Source organism: Dama dama, chromosome 14 (genome assembly GCF_033118175.1).
Source record: "Dama dama isolate Ldn47 chromosome 14, ASM3311817v1, whole genome shotgun sequence".
Classification (NCBI taxonomy): Eukaryota; Metazoa; Chordata; class Mammalia; order Artiodactyla; family Cervidae; genus Dama; species Dama dama.
The window spans coordinates 54,332,801-54,358,220 of record NC_083694.1 but is presented as its reverse complement, the minus strand read 5'-3'; positions in this window follow the sequence as shown (position 1 = coordinate 54,358,220).

Sequence of the window (25,420 nt, the reverse complement as noted above, 5' to 3'; positions counted from 1 at the left end):
CAGGGAAATGAAAGGCCTTTATTTAGCACCTATTAAACTCAAATCCCAATTTCATTCATCACCATGTAAGCTTCAGGACCCGCCAAGCCATTAGGATGTAGGTGAAAGAAAAAGGATTCGGAGATGACTGAAGTCTCTTCAAGAATCTGAAGGATAATCTGTAAAGGTTATGTAAACAGCCATAATTTTAACCAAAATTTTTTAAACCTGTGAGGCCAAGCAAAAACAGACTGTAAGAATTTCAGAACCAAAATCTCTGCTGGCCTCTTTTATCAGTCTGTCTTTCAAAGACTCATGATTGAACAGCTGGAAACAGGATTTATAGCTGGCTTGAATTTGTGAAATACTGTCTAGGGATAAGGCAGAGGGATTTTGAAAAGAGATCGCATGAGTGTGAATTTTGCTTAGGAGCTTGGACTAGCATGAACTATGGGGAGGGGAAATAGAGGAAGGGACTGAAGAAAAGCAAGATTGACCCAAAAATGGAGTAGAGAACAGCTTGGTTTGGCTTCACGAAGAAATCTGGAAGAGAATATAGTGAATCAAGGCACAGGCTCTGGAGTTAATCAGACTCCAGTGGTTCAGAAGCCTGGCGTCATCATTCACTACCAGTGTGACCTTAGATAAATGTCCTTACCTCCCTGTCTTGATTTCCACTTTTACAAAGTGGAAAAATTACCACAGTACCTGCTGCATATGTTGTGAGGATTAAACAAAAAGATGACTGGGACTTCCCTGGTGGTCCAGGGGTTAAGAATCTTCCTTGCAATGCAGGGGATGTGGGTTCTATCCCTGGTCCGGGAACAAAGATCCCACACACTGCAGGTTAATTAAGTCGACATGCCACAACTAAGACCTAATGCAATCAAATAAATAAATAAGTAAATATTTAAAAATAAATAAAAGGATGACTGTAAAGTGCTTGGCTCAGTCTGGCAGCTAACACATGTTGCAGACAAGTGAAGACTGACCATCCTAGGGTTTGTCCTGGCTCTTTGGGGAGGGACTGGAAAAGGCGGGAGGAGATTTAGAAGTAGAATCCTGTTATTTGGGAGTCTGTGTGAGTAGAGCAAAGTGTTAGGATGGAAGGATAAGAAATAATGAGACCGAAGCAAGACAATGTATTGAGATGAAGAATAAACAGAGCTGAGGCAAGAGCCTTCCTCAGAGAAAAGGAAGAAGTAGGCCTGGGCTGAACGGTTGGATTCAGGACATGGGACTCAAGTGGGAAGAAGGAATCCATGAAACATGAGGAGGGGGAGAGGTGAAAGAATCAGCAGAGGTCCAAGCAGCCAAGAGGTGAAAAGACAGGACAATCAGGGTCACACTACAGGTCTAAGCAGCAGGGTCAGGATCTCAGAGGTCACGGCATTAACAGTCAAAGATGAATGGCTCTAGGGCATAGCTGCTTATTCTGTTTGTGTTGGCCAGGCTTTCAGATGCATGAGGTGAACAGAACCAAACAGAGTCCCTTATCAAGGTGTCTCAGGAGGTAATTTCACAGAGAAATTGAAGAGTTGTCTCTCTTACATTTGCAGAAATGCTGAGCTTAAATCTTCCCCAAATTACTTTTATTCATTGATTAGCCATATCAAGAAATTACGGCATCATACACACATACACACAATGTACCTCCTCTGCTTTTAAATGATCATCTTCTCTCTTTTTTCAGTGAAAAAAAGAAGATGTGGCTCCTTAAATACTGAGCAAAGAAGGAGAATAAGACAGAACTTGGCACATAAACAAGGTGCAAGGTGTTTTCCAGTTTTATATGCCAATATCTGATGTACTAGGTAGATATGCAGAACTTTAAAATGTCAGAGTACAGAATTAATTGATCACCTCTTGTATTTATAGAACCACTTAAAGTATATGCTAGATGAAATGTCATAAGAATAACTTAAGTCCCAAGATAATAATCACCAAGTAGTAGACCAAGGGTGTAAGATGGTACAGCATGGATGACAACATTCAGACTTCTGCACTTTCTAACATCTGTCTTGCCCACTGCCTTGGAGGAAGCGGACAGTGGAAATCCACTGAGTCACCACTAGGGAGCAGAATTGAATCTGTACCAAGTGAACTCAAAGCAAAGGAGCTATCAGACTATAAATTATTTCTACAACACGCTTTCCCCTCATTCTCAACCAGATCTAGAGGAATCTATAAAGATCCCTTTAAGAAGAAACTCCCAGAAAATAGGCTATACCTTAACATGGTCATGAAGGGTAGCAGTGTGGTACAGAAGTTAAATGCATGGGCTTCAGAGTTAGGTAAGAGAGGTCCAAGACTAGCTCTAGTGTGTGTGTACACAGTCGTGTCTGACTCTGTGACCCCGCGGCCTGTACGTGGCTCCTCTGTTCATGAGGATTCTCCAGACAAGAATACTGGAGTGGGTTGCCATGCCCATCTCCAGAGGATCTTCCAGACCCAGGGATCAAACTCAGGTCTCCTGCATTGCAGGCAGATTCTTTACTGTCTGAGCTACCAGGGAAGCCCCAAAGCCTAGCTCTGCTGCTGCTAAGTCACTCCAGTCGTGTCCGACTCTGTACAACCCCACAGACAGCAGCCCACCAGGCTCCACCATCCCTGGGATTCTCCAGGCAAGAACACTGGAGTGGGTTGCCATTTCCCTCTCCGATGCATGAAAGTGAAAAGTGAAAGTGAAGTCACTCAGTCATGTCCGACTCTTCGAGACCCCATGGACTGCAGCTTACCAGGCTCCTCCATCCATGGGATTTTCCAGGCAAGAGTACTGGAGTGGGTTGCCATTGCCTTCTCCGAAGGCTAGCTCTACTAAATACTAAACTATGACTTCTCTATGCCTCTGTTGCTCATCTACAAAATCAGGATATTTGTACCTCCTTCATAGGGGTAAAGGCAGATTATATGAGGACAATAATGAACAAAGCTTAGCAGTGTCAGTGTAGACTGCACGTTTGCCACATCAGTTACTATTAATAACACTTGCTGCAACTGGTCAACTCCCTCAGCTCCTTATTCTTTCCTATTTTTGTTTCAGTAGGACCCTCCCACACTGGCTCCAGGCTTGGCTGGTGGGACGTTAGTGAACGAGACCAAGCAGAGGATGATTTGCCTGTTTGGATGTACTTGATCTTGCTGCTCTGCTGTATCCTTGAAAACAGAGGTTGAGCTCCTGGAGGATGAGAACTAGGAACCAACGAGAATGCTCTCAATCATCCTGACTGAGTCAATTCTAGATCAGGCAGTACTAGCCAACTCCGCATATATAAGCAAAGCTAACCTAGAGCAGCAGAGCATGCATCCAAACTGCAGCTAACCTCAGAAGCATGAACTACTCTAGCAGACATCAGCCAGCTCAAATCAACTAAATTCCACAAACTCCTGAGATACCTAAATCTGTATCATTGTGTGCCACTGAGGTTTTGTTTGTTACAATATTGTTTCTTACGTAGCATCATTGTGGCAATAGATAACAGATACACCATTATAATTAATGTATTAATGTTACTGTTACTATTATAATCATTACCCTTTAGAGGAGCACAAGAAGGTCCCCCGGTACCCTTTGTAACTGTCACAGGCAAAACATCTTTCTCACAACCTGCTGTTCTTTCCAGAGAAAGAAAAGTATTAGACAAAGCGAGCAGGTGGCTGCTACTTCAGAACTTTTTGCCTTGTTTCCCTGACAGGTTGCTGCTAATGATGCTATTATTTTTCTTGTGAGTGGAGAAATCCATGACACTATTACCCCACAGGCTGCTCTGATGATGGTTAATTAGTTTAATTAGTGACGAGCCCTTCTTCCATCAACTTAGATTCTAGCCTTATATGTTCCCACAGGGACTTTACAGTCCTAGGTCCTAAGAAAGTGCTTGTCAGGAGACCTTCAAAATCAAAAGCACTAGAAGGAATGTGTCTTCAGGGGCTTCCTGCCTTCTCTTTCAAATAATAACAGGTAGCATTCATTCTGTGCCAGGCACTATGCGAGCACTTAATGTTCATTTTCTCATTGATTCCTCACAAAAATCTAAAAAGCAAGGACGATTCTTATCCCCGAAGTATATATGAGAAAATTGAGACTCAGAGACATAACAAATGTTTCTGAGGTCACAAAGCTAGTAAGTGACATAGCTGGCACTAAAATCCTGGTCTGTCTGATTCTATTCTTGTTACTGCTGTAGATGCTGTTTCCCCGGCCCTAATTACACCCTCTCTCTCCAGCCTGGTACCCTTCTCCTCTGTCTCCCCTAACATGCTTTGCTCTCATAAAAAACCCCTAGTTTTCTCATGTGCCTTTAGGCCACTGTGCTCCTTTCTGCAAGTTATATGCATTTCATGCCTCAGTGCTCAGGAGAATTAGCTTAATTGTGAAAAAGAGCAATTCTGAAGAATAGTAGATTAAGCCAGGTGGAAGATTTTTAATTTAGCTCTTATGAAAATGAAATCTGGAGGCCAGCAAAATAGCATAGTATGGGCTCCCCAGTCATCAAAAATTGGCTTCCTTCTCTCTGTTGCTCCACAATATCAACACATTCTGCCTCAAAGTCCAATATGGCTACATGAGCTCCAGACATCACATCTACATTCCAGCCAGCAAGGTGGAGGAAACTGGAAGAGGGCATGCTTCTTTCTCCTAACATCTTTTCTCATATTTTATTCGTTGACCCTTTACCTCTTTATCATTTCATTCTTCCTGTTTTTCTCTACCCTGTGGCAAGCTGGTCTGTTCCTCTCCACTCTCCACTTTTTATCACAACCTTCTACAATCTCCCTCTGATTTTGAGAATGGGAACAGGAGCATGAGGAACATGAAAGAGCAATCTCGGATCCTTTTGCACCTCAAAAGCAAGACATTTAGCAATTTACAAAAGATTTAACTGTAATTTCAAGCAGGATGCCCAGAGCAAATCATTTTCATCCCAACTGTTTGTTAACCCTCCCTCTTCTTCTCCATTCTTCTTTCTAAACCTCCTCAAGGCCACATCACTGCAAGTCTGCTTCAGGAGCCTCAGTTTGGGAGAAGGCAACTGAGTTAGAGCACTTGCTACTGCCAGAGATCAGCCCCAGAGCGGGGACTGCTTCTCCTACACACACATCCACTATAAACGCAGATTCAGTAAGCCACAGTATGCGTTGAAACAGGCTTTTCTCAGTCAACAATCCTAAATAAAATAACCTCCTTCTAATTGTGCATCCATTCTATCTGTTGAAGTCATCAAGGATGTTCAAAAGTGTTCCTTCTTTTATTATTTTTTCTTATCTAAAGGCAATTTTGTACTTACAACATGCTCTTCCCTTGTTCTCAGCAGGAATGATTCTTCCGATCTGGACAGGGTTGAGCCACCATCTTGCTGAGGCTTTGGGAAGTGACGAATCATGGAGATTGAGAGGGAAGTCAGAACTGTGAGAGTAGTGAATAATTAGGTTGGGCCCAGAGAACTCCCAGAAATAAGATATCAACCTAGACCCTAATGTTAGAAGCAAGGCAAGCTAGGCAGGCAGCTAATAGCAATTAAATATGCTGGGGCAGCAGGACAGAAATGCAAGGAGATGACCAGAGCTCAAACTGGCAATTCATCTCTCTTCTGTTGCATGGTTCTCTGGGCAGACACTGTCCCACAGAAATGTGACACAAGTCCTGGATGTCATTTAAAATTGTCTTGTAGTCATGTTTCTTTTTCCAAAGTAAAAATTAAAAGGTGAAATAAATAAGATTATGTTTATGGAATCAAATATATTCAAAATACTATAATTTCAAAATGTAAACCAATATTATTTTTAAAAGTTATCTCTGAGACTTCTTTACATTCTTGTTTTATATACTATGTGTTGAAAATCTGGTGTGTATTTTACACTTATGGCATGTCTTTGAACCAGTCACATCCAAAAGCTCAGTAGCCTCATACAGCCAATGAGTGCTATGTTGGACAGCGAAGGTCTAGACCTACTCTGCTGAGAGCCGGCTCCAGGAACCCGCGCAATCAACAAACACTTGGGAATTTGGTAAAAACTGCTGAATCCAGGAACCTGCATTTTAACCAGATCTCCAGGAGATAGGCACATATGAGTTTGAAAAATGCTGCCACGGACAAAAGCAGAAGTCTTTAGAAGAAAGTGCTTTGTGACAAATGGTTAGGAAGGTCTGAGCATCACTAAAGAAAGGGGCAGGGAGGCAGTGCAAAACGGGCTTACTCAAATCTGGCAGGTTGCTCAGAGGAAAACAAGGAAACCATCACTACAGTCAAATAACAAATAGCTCCAACTCAAGTGGTTTAAAGAAACAAAAGACTGACCACATTATACCTTCCACAGCTGCAGCCCTATTAGCGGTCTGGGACCCTGGACTCAGCCTTAACAAAATGGCTTAAGTTGATGGTGTCCCTGACCTACCTCCTTGCCAAGGCAGAACCTATGGGTAGAACCAGGGAATATTGCAAGCAAAATCACCGACTCCCCCAAAATAACTCCCTAGCAGCCTACCAAGGTGGCTATAATCTTTACTATTTGAATTACACTGTAGAATTGAGGTATTATTTTCAGAAAGCCCTAGGCAACATGACATACAAAGCTCATCCCTAAAAAAAAAAGCTCATCCTTAGAAAGGGGCTCCCCATATAGGTTTACTTGCGACCAGACTGAGAATCTGCTTGTAGCCCACATGTAGGAGGAAGGGAGCAGAAAGTCGATTCCTTGACCGGAATAGGAGGAAATGGTTTGAGGAAAGAAGCAAGTAATGCATGACCCCGAGGGAAGACAGAGGGCATGTAAAGAAGCGCTAGTGGGGAATCAAACACAAATTTCACAAAGCTGAACTTTACTGCACTGTGAATCACCCATATTATTGCCGAGGCCAAATCTGTGTTAATCCCCCTAGTTGAGAGGATACTGGGGTGAGCAGAGAAGCTTCTAGTCTGTCAGGGGTAGCCCCCACCCCTGGCTGGTGGGCAGAGTTCAATACACGTGTGTGGAGTCAAATGATGATGCTGACGCTGGGCACCAGAGATGGAGACAAAAACAGAGGTTAAGATGGGTCCAGGGAGCATGGAGCAGAAAGAGTCAGGCGAGGCCGCGAAGAAAATATGACGTGGATATTTGGATCACCTGCGTGAGTGGTGGTAGCCAGAATGACGCTCTTGGGTGTCCGAAATGAGAGGGTGACGCTGTGTTGACCCACGGCCAGGTGGACACAGGAAGCTGGTTGCCCTTTGGGCCCTTGGCCATCATTAAAGGTGAGTGCCCAGGAAGGGTCTGGACGTAAGACTTCCCCTAGTACACATTTGTCACCAGCGGCCAGAAGGAGAATCAAACAAACACCGCTGAGAGTAAATCAGTCACTGTTTGAGCAGGTGCCCTTTTCCGAATGAAATTGCGTGTGTTATTTTTAATATCTCTTGTCCATCTGCTCTGGTTGTTTCCTCTGGCCCAAATTGGAAGGCTCCGTCGCATTACCTGGACGGAGATTTGACCATGCAGTCACCTTCGCCTCGCTGCAGGGATGTGCTTGGCTTCTCTGATACACAAGCCCCAGGAAGTATAAATAGAAATGTTGCTTTTATTTGTAGACTTAATGCTTATGGGGAAGCTGGCTCAGAGGCATAAAAGCTTACCTCTTCCAATTCACTGAACTTTGGGCCCATAATTCTTGCAGTTCAGAAAATTAAATAGAGGTCAGCAATTTATGCCTAAGGTACCGGAGATGGAGAGTCTGAGCAGGGCTATTAAACCCGGCAAATGTGCTTATGTGTTTTCAATTTTCTCATGTTGCTTCTGCCGGGGTCTTCCACAACCAAATTGCTGCTGCTTTATGGACTGAAAAACCTCAGAGTGAGAGACAGCTTCTCTTTAGCACCTCTGCCAGAATGTCAGGGCAGATTCTGAGCCCAGGCAGCCCTTACCCACGAGGTCTCTAGGGAGCCCAGTTCCCAAGATATAGATATGCTACCATTAGCATCAACTTCAATCTGTTTCCAAATGCACCAGAGGGCCAACTTGTGTTTATTAGGTGTTCCATAATATACCACGGACTACTTACTTGATTTTATATTTGGAGATTTTTTAAAACTGACCTGTGTACTTTCCACGCTTCAGTTGGAAAGAAGGTCTTGGAAATTATGTAAAGAGAAACATGGACACCTGGAACTCCTAAGCAAACTCAGATATTAGTTGTTTGTTAAACAGCAACCTTAGCAAATCCTTGTAAGGAGCTCCTGGAAATTCTAGAAAGGAAAGCTGCTTTCCTTTCCTCAACCTTTATGAAGGTAGAACAGTAACCTGTGTACTTGAGAAAATTCATTGAAAATCTAGACTCTTTGGGGAAAACTTGAAAAGGGCAAAAATAGAACTTCAAGAAACATTATCAGTGCTATATACCCAGCACCTACAGTAGGTTCTCAATAAACACTGATTGATTCTCTGACTATAATTCCAGGCTTCCGCCCATCTTGACTTCATGCTTAAAAACATTCTAAACATTCTAAGACCCAGACAGAGCCTTTTTCAGATTTCATTCTTTTTCAGAAAGTCAGGCATCTTGCAGCCCTGGACTTTGACACAATACACTTAAAACCAATGATGGCGAACCTCGAACATCCCAGGGATCAAGCTGGACTAACTTACATCAATAGTAATGCAGAGCTACTGGAAGCAGGCGGGATCCAAGTTGGATCTGGTCTGCCTGCCTGCTGCTAGGACCATGTTGGTGTGAATATTCCTGTTTACATCAAAAGAGCTTCATATTTGCTTGGCAAATAATCCAATACAAATTAGAACATTCAGTTCCAGTCTGGCCTGGGAGCTTCATGTAGACAGAGCTAAAACTTCAGTCGTCTTTTATGAACTACCAAAGTAGCCTAAGATATTGGGCCTGAGGAGACTTTTATGTGGTCATAGAATTGATTCTCTCAGTTGGAAGCAAGAAGTAGAAATGCATGAAAGTGCAGAGAAAAAGAAAAGGAAAAAAAAAAATGTACAAACTCCTTTAAACTCTGTAAAACTTTGGATTCCAGTTCTTAGACCCTGGTTTTCATACCAATGCAATCCCAATAGCTGAGAGAACTCCGTGAAATATAGACCCCCTAATACACAATCATGTACTTTTCCAACTCTAACAGTTTATGAATAAAGAAATTAAGATCCAGAGATTTTAAGTGACTTGTCCAAGATAACAGAGCTGCTTGGTGGGAGGCCGTATCACAGTCTCAGCCTCTTTCTACCTACCACAGGACAGTTTAAGAGGGAAAAGGGATGTCTCCACAGCTCTCTTAAGCTGGCGATGAGCCTTAAGCTTCACAGATTTCACAGCTGCTGACTTAAGACAGAGTTCAACACCTGAGGAAAGTGTGAGGTTTTTATTTCTGTTAAATGGAGTTGTGATTCCTAGGCCTGGCCACCTCACATCCCCAGGGATATCTCATCTCCAGGACTTCAGATGGCAGTAGGGACTATACTGATCCAGTTCTAAGAGCAGGTAAGCTCACGAGTCTCTGATGAATCCTTAGCCTCACCTTTTCACATAGCGCATGCTACATGCCCACTTATAAATATGAAAGAGCAAAATTTCCAGAATGTGTGTGATGTTGTTGAGACTTTTTAGCCAGTTCTGTGCATCAAGCTTTGGAATCTCTCCAGCCTGTTGGTATGACTTCTCCTGGCACTAAAGAGGGGATTAGAGAAGAAAAACTCTGAAGAAATATGGTACAGATGGCAAAAATCAGGGGAAAAGGAAAAGAAAGAAAACTTGGCCTTGAGAGAAAGTAAGTAGCAACATGGATGCAAACATGCCGATTAAAAAGACAAGTGGCCATCTTGCAGGGTTAAAAAAAAAAGTCTGGTGATGGATCACCATGCCGGCAAATGTTCCATGGTATTGAAAACAGAACTAGCCACAAAATCATTTTTTCTCCAGGTTTTTTGTTTGGGTTGGAGAATGCAACATCAAGGGCACATTTGGAGGAGATGTGTGTGGTGAGGGAAGGCAGAACCCTAGCTCTTGCAGCAGTTTTCTTGAGCTGATAGCTGTTCTCCTTCCTTCATCCTCCCCCCCAGTACCCTCCCCTCACCCCAGGAGAGAAGAACATGCCATACTACTTTATATAACTGACATCCCCAGCACTTTGAAGCTCAAATCTCAGTGAATTCAGCAGCCAGGAGGTCAGATCCAGCGCATTCTCTGATTGACTGCTTTCCCTGGTTAACTGCAGGTTGGAAGCAGAGCCTTGGATAGGCTTCCACCCACAGGAAGGTGTGTCCTAACACTTGGAGAAAGGTCAGAGAGATCAATCTCTGGCTCCTTTTTAGACTTTCGGGGACACTCTTAGAATGAAATGGGCTGCTGGCCTCACTGTTTCACTTCTGTTTCTATTAACTGTTTTTTCCCCACCTGATTTTTCTCAAACATACTCTAGCAAAGTCACTTTTGTCCCAATTCTAAGTCATACACCAGGGAAAATCTAAATTCCCTTTAGTTCTCTGGACTGCATTTCTACAAATATGTATAGAGTGCCTACTGTGTACAGATTGCTGTTCTAAGTTATCTTGGAGATTATTAAAAAAATAATCTGCCTTCAAGGAACCCTCTAGTAAGCCGAATGAGTTATTATGGCACTAAGTGAATGAGGGCATATTTAACTCAGGATATCAGAAAGGAAGGATCAAGGAAGTCTTCATGGGAATTTGAAGAATAGTAGGATCTTGATAAAGGAGGTTGGGGAAAGAGCATTCCATGGTGTAGGCTCAGCAGAAGACACTTAGAGGGGGAAAGCACGAAGAGAGAGCCCTGCCTGGATGAGGCACGGGATACATGGTAGATGTCATGGGCAGTTCCTCCAAAAAGGTAGGCTAGAGCGAAAGCCAGTAGTCTTGAATGTCAGACTGAGAAATTTGTACTGGAAAGAAAAGGAAACTGGTGCTATAGAGGCTAAATCGAATCAATCTGATGAAACAAAGAAAAAGATAGTTATGAATGAGAGCATGTCTAAAAGTCCACTTGAAGGGACAAATTGTTGTTTTTCTTTTCATTCAGTGTTTCATTCAATACCTCTTAAGGTGCTGTAGAATGGAAAGAAAACCAACATTTGAGCTACATAGAGCTCTATTCAAGTAGTGATTCTACACTATTTAGCTCTGGGCCTTTGGGCAAGTCTTGGGTAACTAACATGTATTTGCTCATCTTCTAAGATATAAGAAACATCACGTTGCCCTCCTTTTCCAAGTCAAATTAAATCTCCTTCTGTATGTTTGCTAGCAAACAAGAAATGAATTCTCTGTCATCTGTGGGGGTAGACGAAGATCAGTGGAAGAGCTGCCCCTTCATAGGAACATTCAGAATCTCAGAAGATCGGTGCAGCCAGAGGAAAGGGGAAAGATCTCTGTTCTTCAGTTCATCCCAGAATATTGACTTCTTAACATCTGAGCCCTCAGGGTCCATTGAATGTGGAAGGTTCCATTTCCCCCAGCTATGCTTGTGTTTTGCTTAAAGTTTTACTTTCATTTTAGGTTTGAAGGATTTGTTAACAAAAGAAATCACTCATTACACATATAAACAATTTCAACTTTTTATAGAAGATTATTTGACTTAATTTCAATATATAGTCATTGAAAGAAAAGAAATAGAAACAATAGGGAGAAGTAACAGCACACACATCACAAAATTTGGCCAACCAACATCCAGGGACAAATTAAACAGCACTGGGAAGTACCTTGCTAACAGCAATCTGGGGCCCCAATTGGGAAAGGGTCTTGGGCAGTGTATCCACCTCATGGGTGAAACTTGCAAATTGTAAATTGCAGTTTTGAGGGCTCTCACTTAAAATCCCAGGCTGCAAACTGATATCATCAGTTTGTGTGCAAAAATGTACCTCTGGTTTTACTTTAAACTTTCTGCAATTCAGTTTGTTTCACCTTGTTACTCATAGGATTTTAGTAGACCCTGGGGTTGGCCAGACCTCCAGGGGCTCAAGAATTCCGAAACCCACTCCCTTTCTTATTTAAAGTGCTGCCTGACTTGCCTGCTTGTAGGCAGGCATGGAAACCAGTCAGAGGACTGCTCTCCTGATTCTGAAGCCTGAACAAGACTTCCTCTATTTTAATGTCCCTAAGAGCTTGGCATGTTGATCTCTGATGATAGATCCTGAAACATGGCAGTAGTGACCAATTGTCCTGGTTTACCCAGGACTGAAGGGGTTTCCAGGATGCAAGGCTTTCAGTTTTCAAACCTGGAAAGACCAGGGCAAATTAGGATGAACTGGCCACCCTGTCTGGCACTCTATGTCCAGATCAGAGGCATTCATCTGTCCCCAACCCCATCGGAGGCTCTGGTCGAACCAGAGCTCTATCAGGGAGTAGGACAGGGCCAACAGACCTGGAAGAACTTGCTACCAGCTTCCCATCTACGTCTCAAAGCCAGTTCTACTTCTTTAAACCAAAGTACTAAACTGGGTGAGGAATTTCTTCTGAATACCTGGTAATTTCTTCTTCCTTTTTTTTTTTTTTTTTTTTAAGGTGAACCAAAAAGTCATCAAACAATCCCAGAAGCAAAGTTGTCCAGAAGTCTAAATATACAGGCTTGACCATTCTACCTGCAGGAGAGAGGAAGAAGACATGAGGATAAAAGAAAAAGAACAAATCATCCTTTTGTTCCTCTGAGATGAGTCAGTCATTGAGCCAAATACAATATGTCCTGTACAAATATAGCACATGCAATGTACCAGGCCCTGTGGTAGGTGCTCCATGTACACTAGGGGAAAAGATGGCAGGCCTCTCCTCATTGAACTGACATTCTATCATTATCCTGAAACAAGAAAGAAGCAGGGGAAAAAAAGACTCAAAAAGTTATTCAGATGCAAGTGACTTAGACAAGCCTACTAGAGCCATCATAGGGTCAAATGTGTCATAATATGCATAGAACCCTCACTACAGAGCTGTCATGCAGGACACTGCCCAGTATAACCATGGGGGCACCTCTGACTCTCTGGACTTGATACAAACTCTTCCTCTTTGACACTTCCTTCAGTTTCTAGCAACTTTACTTATTTACTTATTTGGCTTCATTGGGTCTTAGTTGCAACACACAAGATCTTCATTGCATCATGCAAGATCTTCTGTTGCTGAGCACAGACTCTTTAGTTGTGGCTTGCAGGCTTCAGCAGTTGCACACGCAGGTTCTTAAACACTGGACCACCGGGGAAGTCCCAGCTTCTGCCAAACTCTTGCTACATTTCTGAAGAGTTCTTAGATTTATTAGGCATCATGACCAGATTCTTTTATATATGTCATCTCTCATTATTTTCATTTCACAGGGGAACACTCTCTGGCTGTGACAGCAATCAGTTGAGTTCACACACTTAGACCAAGAGTGAGAATGGGAACCCATTTCTTCCAGCTCCAATCCAGTGCTTTTCCTTATGTCACATTTCCCTCCTGGCAGCTCCTTTGAGAGACTGCTCCCCTTTGCCCACTGCTCTGGGTCTCTCAGGTCAGAGATTGGTTTTACAGCTGCAGAGGCTATGGACCAAAGGCAGGGCAGATGTATTAGTCAGGGGAGGCTCATGGCCATCTTAATACAGTGAGAATTATTTCTCACCACAGAATTCTGACAAGGAGCCACACAATCAAGGTTTTTTCTGAATCTTCTAGGTGTTTTTTTTTTTTCCCCCATCTGCTGCATTCAGCTTGCTGATGGGAAAACAGAAAAGGCCCAAAGGATAATACTGGGGCTTCTTAATGGGCTAACCTTGGAAGTGGAGTGATCAATTTTGCCCATATTCTGTTGGCCAGAACTCAATCACATGGTCACATCTAATGACAACAGGTACTGGGAAATGTAGTGTGGGTGTGCATGCATGAGGAAAAGGTAATGGGGTTTAGTGAACACAGAGCAATCTTTGCCAGAGTGGGAAAGAGCATGTGAATGGCAACAATGTACTAGAGATAATGAACTCTTGAAAAACTCCATCCACAAAATGGAGGACTCCAGAGGCTATTTTCTTTGCAAGGTTATTGCAAGGACTAGAGGAATGTATACAGAGCTCCAGAGTCAGTATAAGCCCTTAGTCTACAGTCACAGAGGAGAGGCAAAGGATATAATGAGGCAAACATGACCTTGAGTTCCCCTCACCAGCTTGAAGTCACTGGGCAGGTTTATAATCTCTGTGAGCATGGAACTCCATCTCAAAAGTGTGGATCCTAGTAGCACATCTATACTCGTGAGAATAAGAGGGAAGATTATTTGAAATAAGAACTATCTCAAAAGCCCAAGATAATGAGTGCCAACTTGCATTCAGAGAAAGAGACTGTGAACACACAATAAACACATTGTTGGTAAAAGACCAGAGAAGCACTAGGCGAATGCTTGCATTAAGAAGTATAACTTTCAGAAAGACCAGTACCTCCCTCCCAAAGCTACGTTGGTAGCTTTCAGTGTGCCTATACTACATGATCTAATTCAGGAAAACTGCCAACAGCTAGGATTTTCAAAGTTTTTATCTTACTTTAAAGAATGTGGCAGTGGTTCTCAAACCTGACTGTGTATCAGGATCATCTGAGGAAAATTTCAAAAATATAGAAGTAAGACCCAGAAATCTGAACTGCTTCAAGTTTTCCAGCTAATAATGAGATAGTCAGATTGGCACTGTTCTATTAACCTCATTAAGAACCTCTATCTTAATTTATTAAAAGAAATCCTAAACATCTTTTTGACATACCTATTTATCTACCTTATAATTTATTAAATAAAGTAGAATTCCACTCTAACATGTTATAGCTTTTAGAGTGTTGAACAACACAAGCAAATGCACCATAATGTGAATATAAACACTTTAAACTTGACAGACAAATGCTTAAATGAAGACACGGAGTGGATCAGAAAGCAGAAAAGTTTTATTAGACTGAGTGATTGATTCATTCACTCATTCAACCAATCAGTTAACAAATTATTATTGAGCCATTTGCCAGGTACTGTGCTAGACTCTAAGAATATAAAAAATAAATATTTCTTATATTTCCAGAAGGCAAGGAAAGAAAAGCTACATTCAAGCTTGCTTCCTAAAAGTACTCACCAAAATACTTCTGAAATTTGAAGCCTGTAACATTTTATTAAGAACCAGTGCAGCTCCATGAGACCATACTTCTGCTCTCTTTACTAGAGGTAACTTGTTAACTCTGTTTAAAAAGTCTGTTTAAGTGTGCTAGTCTTATAGCTCTCTTTCCTATGACCTGAGTACCAGCTCATGAGAACTAGCATGGAAGTCTGATGCCTGCTCTCCTGGCCATTGGGTGTTAGTGCACCATATTGCAAATGCTCCCCACCAAAAAGGATCCTGCCAGTGCTACCCAGAGTTGAGTGTGTTCTGCAGTGGGTGTGGCTTATCCATCATATACTCTATCTCTTTCATTTGTCTTTTTGCTTTTGTTTTTGGCCATGCAGCTTGTGGGATATTAGTTCCCCCATCCAGGGATTGAACCTGGGCCACAGATGTGAAACCGCTGAGTCCTAACTGCTGGACTGCCAGGGAATTCCTCCATTTGTTTTAGACTTATGGAGCAACCATTTTGACTCATAATAACTGAGAAAATGTCTGCAAGTGATAGTACTAGAAAGAAAAACATGAAGAATCATATGGTGGATGTTAAAAGGTAAGTTTTGTAGGAGCTTGAAAATTCTTCAAGAAAATGATCATAGATGAGAAAAGAGGGTAGAATCCAGCAGGCAAGAGATTGATGGGAATCCTTTGACATTTTGAGGGGCCTAAACCATCATCATCTCCTTAGAGGACTATCAGACAATTGTATGAACGGAGCTGAAGGAACACAGCAGGTGATAGATTCAGAGAATCTGGAGGGGAGAGAAGAGTCATTTGCCCAGTGTACAAAAAAGGGAATGCAATTCCACAGGAACTGTACCACAAATAACTCTTATTGCACTGACTCAGTTAGAGCTCCCTTTTCCAAGGGGACATCAATACTGCCAAACTGGGTAGGTATTTTGTTCTTTTATTTCTCCTACTGAATCAGAAGCTCTTTCAACCAGAGATTCTGTCTCAGTCATGTTTGACTTCCTTAGAATTCTTCTATAAGTTCATGTCAAAAAAATTTGAATGAATGAATGAATGGATTTCTAAGTGAAACAAACCACTCACCATCTCTGACACATCACTGCTGTGTGTAAGAGGGTCTCCAATTGGCTAATACAGAAACCCTGCATAGGTTGGAGTTCTCTGGCTTATGCCTATTCCTTACTGTGCAATCTCTAGATCTCATTTTCACTCCCATAAAAATCTCCCCAAAACTGAAAATGGCACCCACCCAGAGAGCAGATTCAGAAATTCTCCCTTCCTCACCTAAGCAATGAAGAAGACTTTATACAAAGAAAGCAACACCTTAAAGAGAACCTAATCTCCACCCTCTAAGAGGAAGTAAAGAGAGGCAAGGCAGTGAGTTGGGTATAGCCCAGGTTTATTAGGTTTGATTTCCTTTCACTCAACACTCAAGAGAGAAAGAGAAAGAACAACACTGGCGTACCTTTGCAGGAAACTGCAGTCATTTTAGTAGGATAGGAAATGGGAGAGTGAAATGTTATCACTATAACAACTGACATCATGATTGTTCCTCAGAGGACAAGCGTATCTACTGAGTAAATATCTCGATAAGCCGCTCAGGTTGGAGAGTGAGTCACTGAGTAAAATAAACAGATAGATAGCTATTCTATGTGAGAAGATGAGAGAAATTTGTTTCATTACTCAAAGATGTAAGGGAAAGAGGAATCATGACATAGAATAAGGTTCAGCCAGCACTTGGAGTGATACTGTTTGTGAAAATTCTCCAGTGCTGGGGCAAAGGTATATTAAGAATAAGGACAGGAGACTTCTCTGGCAGTCCAGTGGTTAAGACTGCATTTCCATTGCAGAGGACATAGGCTGTATCCCCAGTCAGGGAACAAAGATCCCACATTCCACTCTGCATGGCCAAAAACAAAAAACAAAACGAAAATGCAGCTCTTGGTGAGTGTTCAACAACAACAAAAAAGAATGTGAGGATGGTCTTGGGTTCAATTTGAAGTTTATATTGCTACACTTTAAAATACTCTTCACAGACTCCAACATTTCTTATTAATGTCTACTAATCACACACACAAAAATGCTTTTATGGATAGAAATTGTGAAAATTAAGAGAAGATTTAGTGTTTAGGTTGATATTATGTGAAACAGAAAAAGCATAAAGAAGACAGTGAGACCACCCATAAAAGAAGCCAGAGTTTAGAGTTAGGGCTAAGGAAGAGAAAATTTCCCTAGAAATCCATAGTAATCCTGGGGAGTCTTTTAGTCTTTCACAGATGCAGAATTGGTGCATCAACCAAATCTTATCCAGATCTCAAGGAGAAAGAAAGGCCCAGCTAACATCAAGATTATAGATTAATAACAAAAATCCATGTATATTGGCATTCTGGGGTTCATGCTTTTGTAAAACTTAAAGATCTCACTTTCACTCGCAACAAAATCTCCCCCAAATCTTTCTAGGTGTCCTTCAGATGCATTGCCCATGTATGCCAGGCTAAGACTATCTGCCACCACTTGGTCATCATCATTTTTCCTCCTTCCCTGCTCGCCTTATGGGAGTGCCTTCCCACTTCCGGCACTACCTCTTACCACAGGTGTGGCTTCCAGTGGCTGTCCCCTTCTCTCCTGACCAAAGCTGCATCCCAGTTAAGCCATCCTTTCTAAAGCGTGGAGATTTCACATGTTTTTGTTATATATGACTATGTAACAGACCACCCCAAAACTTGGTGGTTTTCAAACAAGGACTTATTATTTCTCCTGTTCCTGTGGATTGACTTAGCATCTTTTTTGCTTCATGGGGTGCCCTCAGTGGGACATGAGGATGCTAGAAGATCAAAAATGACCTCATTCACTATGGCTGGTGGTTAGTGCTGGCTGTGCAGGCTGCAGCTCCGTTAGGGTTGGAGGCTAGAGGCTTTGGTTTCCCTCCAGGAGGTCTTACTCTGTGGTTTCTTGGGCTTACTCACAACATGGTGAGTGAGTTCCAAAAAAAGTGAAAGGAAAAGCTGTAGATCTCTTAAGGCCTGATCGCCAAAGTTATATACCATCACTTCTCCAGCATTCTATTGGTAAAACCTAAAAGGAGGGGAAATATATTCTACTTCTTGATGGGGGAAATAGTTGGGAGGAAAGAAAAGAAAGAAAGAAAAATGGAAGTCATCTTTAATCTACTATACCACCTACTCTGCCCCTCACCCCTACACGCACACTACACACACACACACCCTACTGCTATACTTTCTCTTGTTGACTTTCTGAATATCCCTCTATTTCCAACTTCTTGCAGAGTCTATATGAGAACCACTCTATTTCTATTGGCATCACCCTAAGCCTTAGACATCAGAACAGGAGAGTCTGGTAGCAGAACCAGTCTAGTGAATCAATTCTTCCCTGCCAAGCAGTCTCTCTCTGCCTAAACTCCCTTTTTAGTCAACCACACTTCCTCCTTTGACTAGCCCATTTATCACAGGGTTTGTGTATCATTTTGAAGCTTTTCTTTCATTGGTTTACTCAAAAGAGCATGAGTTCTCCTTAATCAGAAAGATAGGCATGTGCCATCTTTGATAAGGGGCTAACTATGGAATGTCTCTGCTACGTATCTGGTATTGGCACAGAGATGACAGGCTCTTCAAAGTGTTCATGATAGTCATATATCACTGAAAGTTCCCCAAATCTAATCCAGCACAGCAATTCAGCTCTCTGAAAGTGTGCCTGAATTTCCTGAACCTGAACTACTTTAAAAAGACTCCCAATGAGTCAAGTTCCTGAACTTAACTGAATAGTTGCAGTTCCAGAATTTTTTGGTACTTCTCGGAAGCTAAGAGGGTGAAAAACCACACAGGCCCATTCACCCCCCGCAAATCTCCAGCACAGTACGGCCCCTGATCAGCCGTGGGTCTGGATCCAAGGTGAGCAAAAATCTTAGAAGATAAATGTAGAAGACAGATTTGGACAAGCAGGAAAAAGAAAAGCATAACATTTCTAATTCCCATCTTATCCCCATTCTAGAAGACAAAGTTGCTAACACTATAGAATGACTTTTCTACTGTCTCTTCTCTAGGCAACCGAGATTCTGACCTGATCAACTGCTGAAATCTTGCCCCCAGGACAGTTACCAATGAGGTTACCAATTACCAACTTAATTACCAAATTAAACCAGAGATAAGGTACAGTTTCCCCCCCAGTTCACTCTTCCAGATTCACACTGCTGTGCTTCACCTTCACCTCACAGAAGAAACGCATCAAGAAGAAGAGCACTTGGAACTTCCCTGTTGGTCCAGTGGTTAAAAGCCTGTCTCCCAATGCAAGGGACAGGGGGTTGATTCCTGGTCAGGAAACTAAGATCCCACATGCCATAGGCATAAGCCTGCAACCCACAAAGAGAAAGAAGTGTTTGCTGCGTGCTGCAACGAAGAACCAACGTGGCCAAACAAAAATATTTTTTAAAAGGAAGAGTACTTAATAACTACCAAAGGGACAATGAGTTTCTTCCCATTGCAGCTTCTAGCCAACTACTGACTTCCGGCTTCACTGTCTTACTATGAATATTAAAAAGGAAAGGGTGCCAGCAGCAAATACAGGGAGTTTGTGATAAATTACTGCCCTGACTTATATTGATTAACTGCAATTCATTATCCAAACAGGTGATGGGCATTCATGTTGTTTCCACTTCCTGGAGATAAGCAGTGCTCAAATCTTCCAAATAGCTAGGTAGAAAAGAGGAACAACTCGGGACAGTGAATGGTGGGTTGCTGAATGCTCTGTTTTATTAGTTTTTCTTATCATCATCTCATGGAGAGGCAAATTTCTAGTTCAGATGAACCTTGATCTTCATCTGAAAGCAGGAACAGCAAAATAAGTTTTTCTTAAACAAGAAACATAGTGTCAAGAAGCACACATATTATATACCTTTGCTGTTGATATTAAGTCTGAAGGTCATGTCTTTTCCTTTCCCTGTCTCCCTGTCTCCCTCCAACCTTCTTTTGTCCACCCAAGCTTATTCTCAGACTCTATCTTCTCCAAGAACCACCCCGACCCCACAAGCGAGGCCAGTGCTGTTCTTCTGCACCCCTTTGCTTCCTGTGCCCACCTCCGCTACTGCATTTGCCCCACTGTGTTAGTTACTTGGTCATGTCTTTCCAGAAAAGTAGGCTGAAAATAGCAGCATTGTGTCTTATTCTTCTTTGCATCATTAGATCTTAATTCCTTCTCTGGAAGGCAGCTATGCTCACCACTATACCACAAACAGTTGCCCCTAATCCCCTCTCTGGCACATAAGAAATATTGAATCCACATTGAACTGAGCTGAATGGACATCTAACATAACTGCTGTGTGACTTTAATCATCCTCTATCTTCTCCTCAATATTACCAAATAAAGAACATCACTATGTTTCATAGTCTTGAGGCTAAATCAAGTGCATTTCAAAGAAGTTTTGAGCATGCCTGATCCCTGTGGCTAGAATAATGTGTGAGAACACATAGCAGCAGCAACTGTCCATGGAATTTTCCAGGTAAGAACACTGGAATGGGTAGACATTACCTTCCCCAGGGGATCTTCCAAACCCCAGGATTGAACATGCATCTCCTGCATTGCAGGAAGATTCTTTACCGTCTGAGCCACCAGAGAAGCCCACAGCAGCAATACTTTCACATTACTTTCTTGACATACTCTTTAAGCTGCTTTTCCAATAAGAAGCGTCCTTTGTTAAATCATCCACATCCTCTCTCCTGAGTTCCTGTTGTGCTAAAGCCAGATGTTTGGGAGCTGGGTATCCACCCTGGGAATGCTGTCCTATTGACTGATAGAACTAATTTATGACTTGCTCTCCCCAAACCTATACATACACACTCCCACACACGTGTAGGTATGTGTACAGGAGAGTGCCCATCTGCAGCTGGTTTCTGAACTTATCCTTAAAAAGTCCACATAAAGCTTTTCAGAATCATAAGGACTCTTGATTGGATTTCAACTATATAGCATTTTTCAAAATTGTGCTCAAAAAAATTATTTTTGGCTTACCTTCCTTTCATAGTCACCAGTACTGAACTTCCAGGCCTGAGTGTTCTCAGGTATCTTCTGGTGAGCTTCTTTTTTCACCTGAAAGGCTTTCAAAATCAAGAGTAATTCAAGGGTACCTCCACTAAGTCATTGCATTCTTCTGGTGGCGTTCCAGTAGACTGGGATGAACCGTGTGGTGTCTCTGCAGTTGGGTTGAACTATTATTGCCCTTAGATGGATATTCTCAGATTAAGTAAAGTGTGCATAACATGCAGTTTCCTCGAATGTGTTTTTTTTTTTTTTTTTTTTTTTTTTACTTTGTATCAGAGTATAGTTGATTAACAATATTGTGATAGTTTCAGGTGGATGGCAAAGGGACTCAGCCGTATATATACATGTATCGTCAGACATGACTGAGTGACTTCACTTTCACTTTTCAGTTTTATGCATTGGAGAAGGAAATGGCAACCCACTCCAGTGTTCTCGCCTGGAGAATCCCAGGGATGGGGTTGCACAGAGTGGGACACGACTGAAGTGACTTAGCAGTAGCAGCATTCTCCCCCAAATTCCCTCACATCCAGGCTGCCACATAACATTGAGCAGATTTCCACATGCTATACAGTAGGTATTTTTGATTATCCATTTTAAATATAGCCGTGTGTACATGTCCATTCCAAACTCCCTAACTATCCTTTCCCCTCTTCTTCCCATCACCCCCCATTCCAGCAACCATAAGTTTGTTCTCTCAAATGTGTTCTTATTTAAAGTTATTAATAGGAAGGCAGCAAGAAGTCTTTAAAAATCCTTCAGACTGAGGGTCAAGAGAATGCTCAAATATTTTATAGAAGGATGTGGTACATGAATAGGTAAATAGGTAAGTAGGTAGATAGTTAAGGAGATGGATACATAAGTAAGCAGGTAGGTAAGGAAGTAAAGAGGATTCCTCTACCAACTAAGCACTCTGTACATGGCCTTCCCCTCCTCTGGGCCTCAGTTTCTAATTCTCTAAAATGAGGAGGTTGGACTAGTGGGTCACTAAGCTCTGTTCAAGCCTTTTGAATCTATGAAGTCATCTGTGACCAGCTTTCCTTCATCCCACTTTCCCATTCTCATAGCTGGTATGTTTCCATATTCCCTGCCATTCTCTTCCACAACTTTCTCAAAGTGACTAGATCGGGGGAGGAGCCAAGATGGCGGAGGAGTAGGACGGGGAGACCACTTTCTCTCCTACAAATTCATCAAAAGAATAACTGAACGCAGAGCAAACTTCACAAAACAACTTCTGATCGCTAGCTGAGGTCATCGGGCGCCCAGAAAAGCAGCCCATTGTCTTCGAAAGGAGGTAGGACAAAATATAAAAGATAAAAAGTGAGACAAAGGAGCTAAGGACGGAGATCCGTCCCGGGAAGGGAGTCTTAGGCGGCATTGCTTGGGGTAGGGTCCGGGCCTGAGTGCCCTGAGGACAATCGGAGGGAGCTTCTGTGAGTTGCCAACTTGAACTGTGGGAGAGCAAAAGAGACAGAGAGAAAATTAACTGGCCCAAACACACTGCCGGCCGTTCGCAGAACAAAGGGACCGAGAAAGTCCAGAGAAGAGCTCGCAGGCTGCGGACCGGCCCAGCCCCGCCGGAGGCAGGAGGCAGGGGGGAGGGGAAGGTCGCGGCGAGACACAGGGCGCAGGCACCCGACCCGCGCGGGCGGGGACTGGGGCTGGGGACGCGGAGGGCAGAAGGCGCGCGCACCCGACTGGCGCCGGCGGAAACTGAGACTGGGTCCGCGGAGGGGAGTGGGCGCGCCACACCTGGGGAGAGTGCGCCCACCGAGGCCCTGGCCGCCTGGACCGCTCTGACGGGGAAGGCACAGAGAGCAGGCGCAGCTTTTCCTTCCGCGCTTTTGTGGAACACCCGAGGGCTGGAACCTCGCGCAGCGCGGGGAGCGCTCCATATAGAACAGCCGGGAGCCTGAGCGGCGCAGACGGAGAAAGCAGCGTCAGCCCCTCCCTGCAGCGCCAGCCCCTCCCCGCGGCGCAAGCCCGTCACCACAGCGACAGCCCCTCCCCGCAGAGCGACGGAACTAGCTACCTGAATAAGAGTCCACCTCCGCCCGCCTGTGTCAGGGCGGAAATGAGGTTCTGAAGAGACCGGCAAACAGAAGCCAAATAAACAAAGGGAACCGCTTCAGAAGGGACTGGTACAACAGATTAAAATCCCTGTAGAAAACACCGACTACACCGGAAGGGGCCTGTAGATATTGAGAAGTGTAAGCTGCATCGAGGAGCTATCTGAAACCGAGCCGAACCCACACTGACCGCAACAGCTCCAGAGAAATTCCTAGATATATTTTTACTTTTTTTTTTTTTAAGTAAGGAAAAAAAAAATTGTTCTTATTTTTTTATTTTTTCTTTTTTATTTTTTCTCTTTCATTTTCCTTTAAAATTCACTATTACTCCCCCATTACTCCTTACCTTTCATTTTCATAGATTTTTACGATTTTTTTAATTAGGGAAAAAATTTTTTTTTCTTTCTTTTTTTTTCTTTCCTTTTTCTCTTTTATTTTCTATTTTTCTTTTTCTCTTATTTCTTTTAAAGTCCTCTAGTACTCCTCTACTACTCCTTAATTTTCATTTTCAATACACTATAACCTTACAAAAAAAAAAAAAGAAGAAGAAGAGAAGCCCTATTTTTAAACCGAAATTCAGTTCCCATTTTTATTCAGGAGTGTGTTGATTATTCTCTCCCAATCTTGACTTTCTGTTTTCTACCTCAGAACACCTCTATTTCCTCCTTTCCCCTTCTCTTCCCAATCCAATTCTGTGAATCTCTGTAGGTGTCTGGGCTATGGAGAACACTTAGGGAACAGACAACTGTGTAGATCTGTCTCGCTCCTCTTGAGTCCCCCTTTTTCTCCTCTGACTCATCTCTATCTCCCTCCTCCCACTCCTCTTCTTCATGTAACTCTGTGAACCTCTCTGGGTGTCCCCAACAGGGGAGAATCTTTTCGCCATTAACCTAGAAGTTTTATTATCAGTGCTGCATAGTTGGAGAAGTCCTGAGACTACAGGAAGAATAAAACTGAAATCCAGAGGCAGGAGACTTAAGCCCAAAACCTGAGAACACCAGAAAACTCCTGACTACATGGAACTTTAAGTAATAAGTGACTGTCCAAAAGCCTCCATACCTACACTGAAACCAACCACCACCCAAGAGCCAATAAGTTTTAGAGCAAGACATACCACGCAAATTCTCCAGCAACGCAGGAACATAGCCCTGAACGTCAACATACAGGCTGCCCAAGGTCACACCTAACACATAGACCCATCTCAAAACTCATTACTGGGCACTCCATTGCTCTCCAAAGAGAAGAAATCAAGTTCCACGCACCAGAACACTGATGCAAGCTTCCCTAACCAGGAAACCTTGGCAAGCCAATCATCTAACCCCACCCACTGGGTAAATCCTCCACAATAAAAAGGAACCACAGACCTCCAGAATACAGAAAGCCCACTCCAGACAACAGCAATCTAAACAAGATGAAAAGGCAAAGAAATACCCAACAGGTAAAGGAACATGAAAAATGCCCACCAAGTCAAACATAAGAGGAGGAGATAGGGAATCTACCTGAAAAAGAATTTAGAATAATGATAATAAAAATGATCGAAAATCTTGAAAACAAAATGGAGTTACAGATAAATAGCCTGGAGACAAAGATTGAAAAGATGCAAGAAATGTTTAATAAAGACCTAGAAGAAATAAAAAAGTCAATTAAAAATGAATAATGCAATGAATGAGATCAAAAACACTTTGGAGGGAACCAAGAGTAGAATAATGGAGGCAGAAGATAGGATAAGTGAGGTAGAAGATAAAATGGTGGAAATAAATGAAGCAGAGAGGAAAAAAGAAAAAAGGATCAAAAGAAATGAGGACAACCTCAGGGACCTCTGGGACAATGTGAAATGCCCCAACATTCGAATCATAGGAGTCCCAGAAGAAGAAGACAAAAAGAAAGGCCATGAGAAAATACTCGAGGAGATAATAGCTGAAAACTTCTCTACAATTGGGAAGGAAATAGCCACCCAAGTCCAAGAAACCCAGAGAGTCCCAAACAGGATAAACCCAAGGCGAAACACCCCAAGACACATATTAATCAAATTAACAAAGATCAAACACAAAGAACAAATATAAAAGCAGCAAGGGAGAAACAACAAATAACACACAAAGGGATTCCCATAAGGATAACAGCTGATCTATCAATAGAAACCCTCCAGGTCAGAAGGGAATGGCAGGACGTACTGAAAGTAATGAAAGAGAATAACCTACAACCTAGATTACTGTATCCAGCAAGGATCTCATTCAGATATGAAGGAGAATTCAAAAGCTTTACAGACAA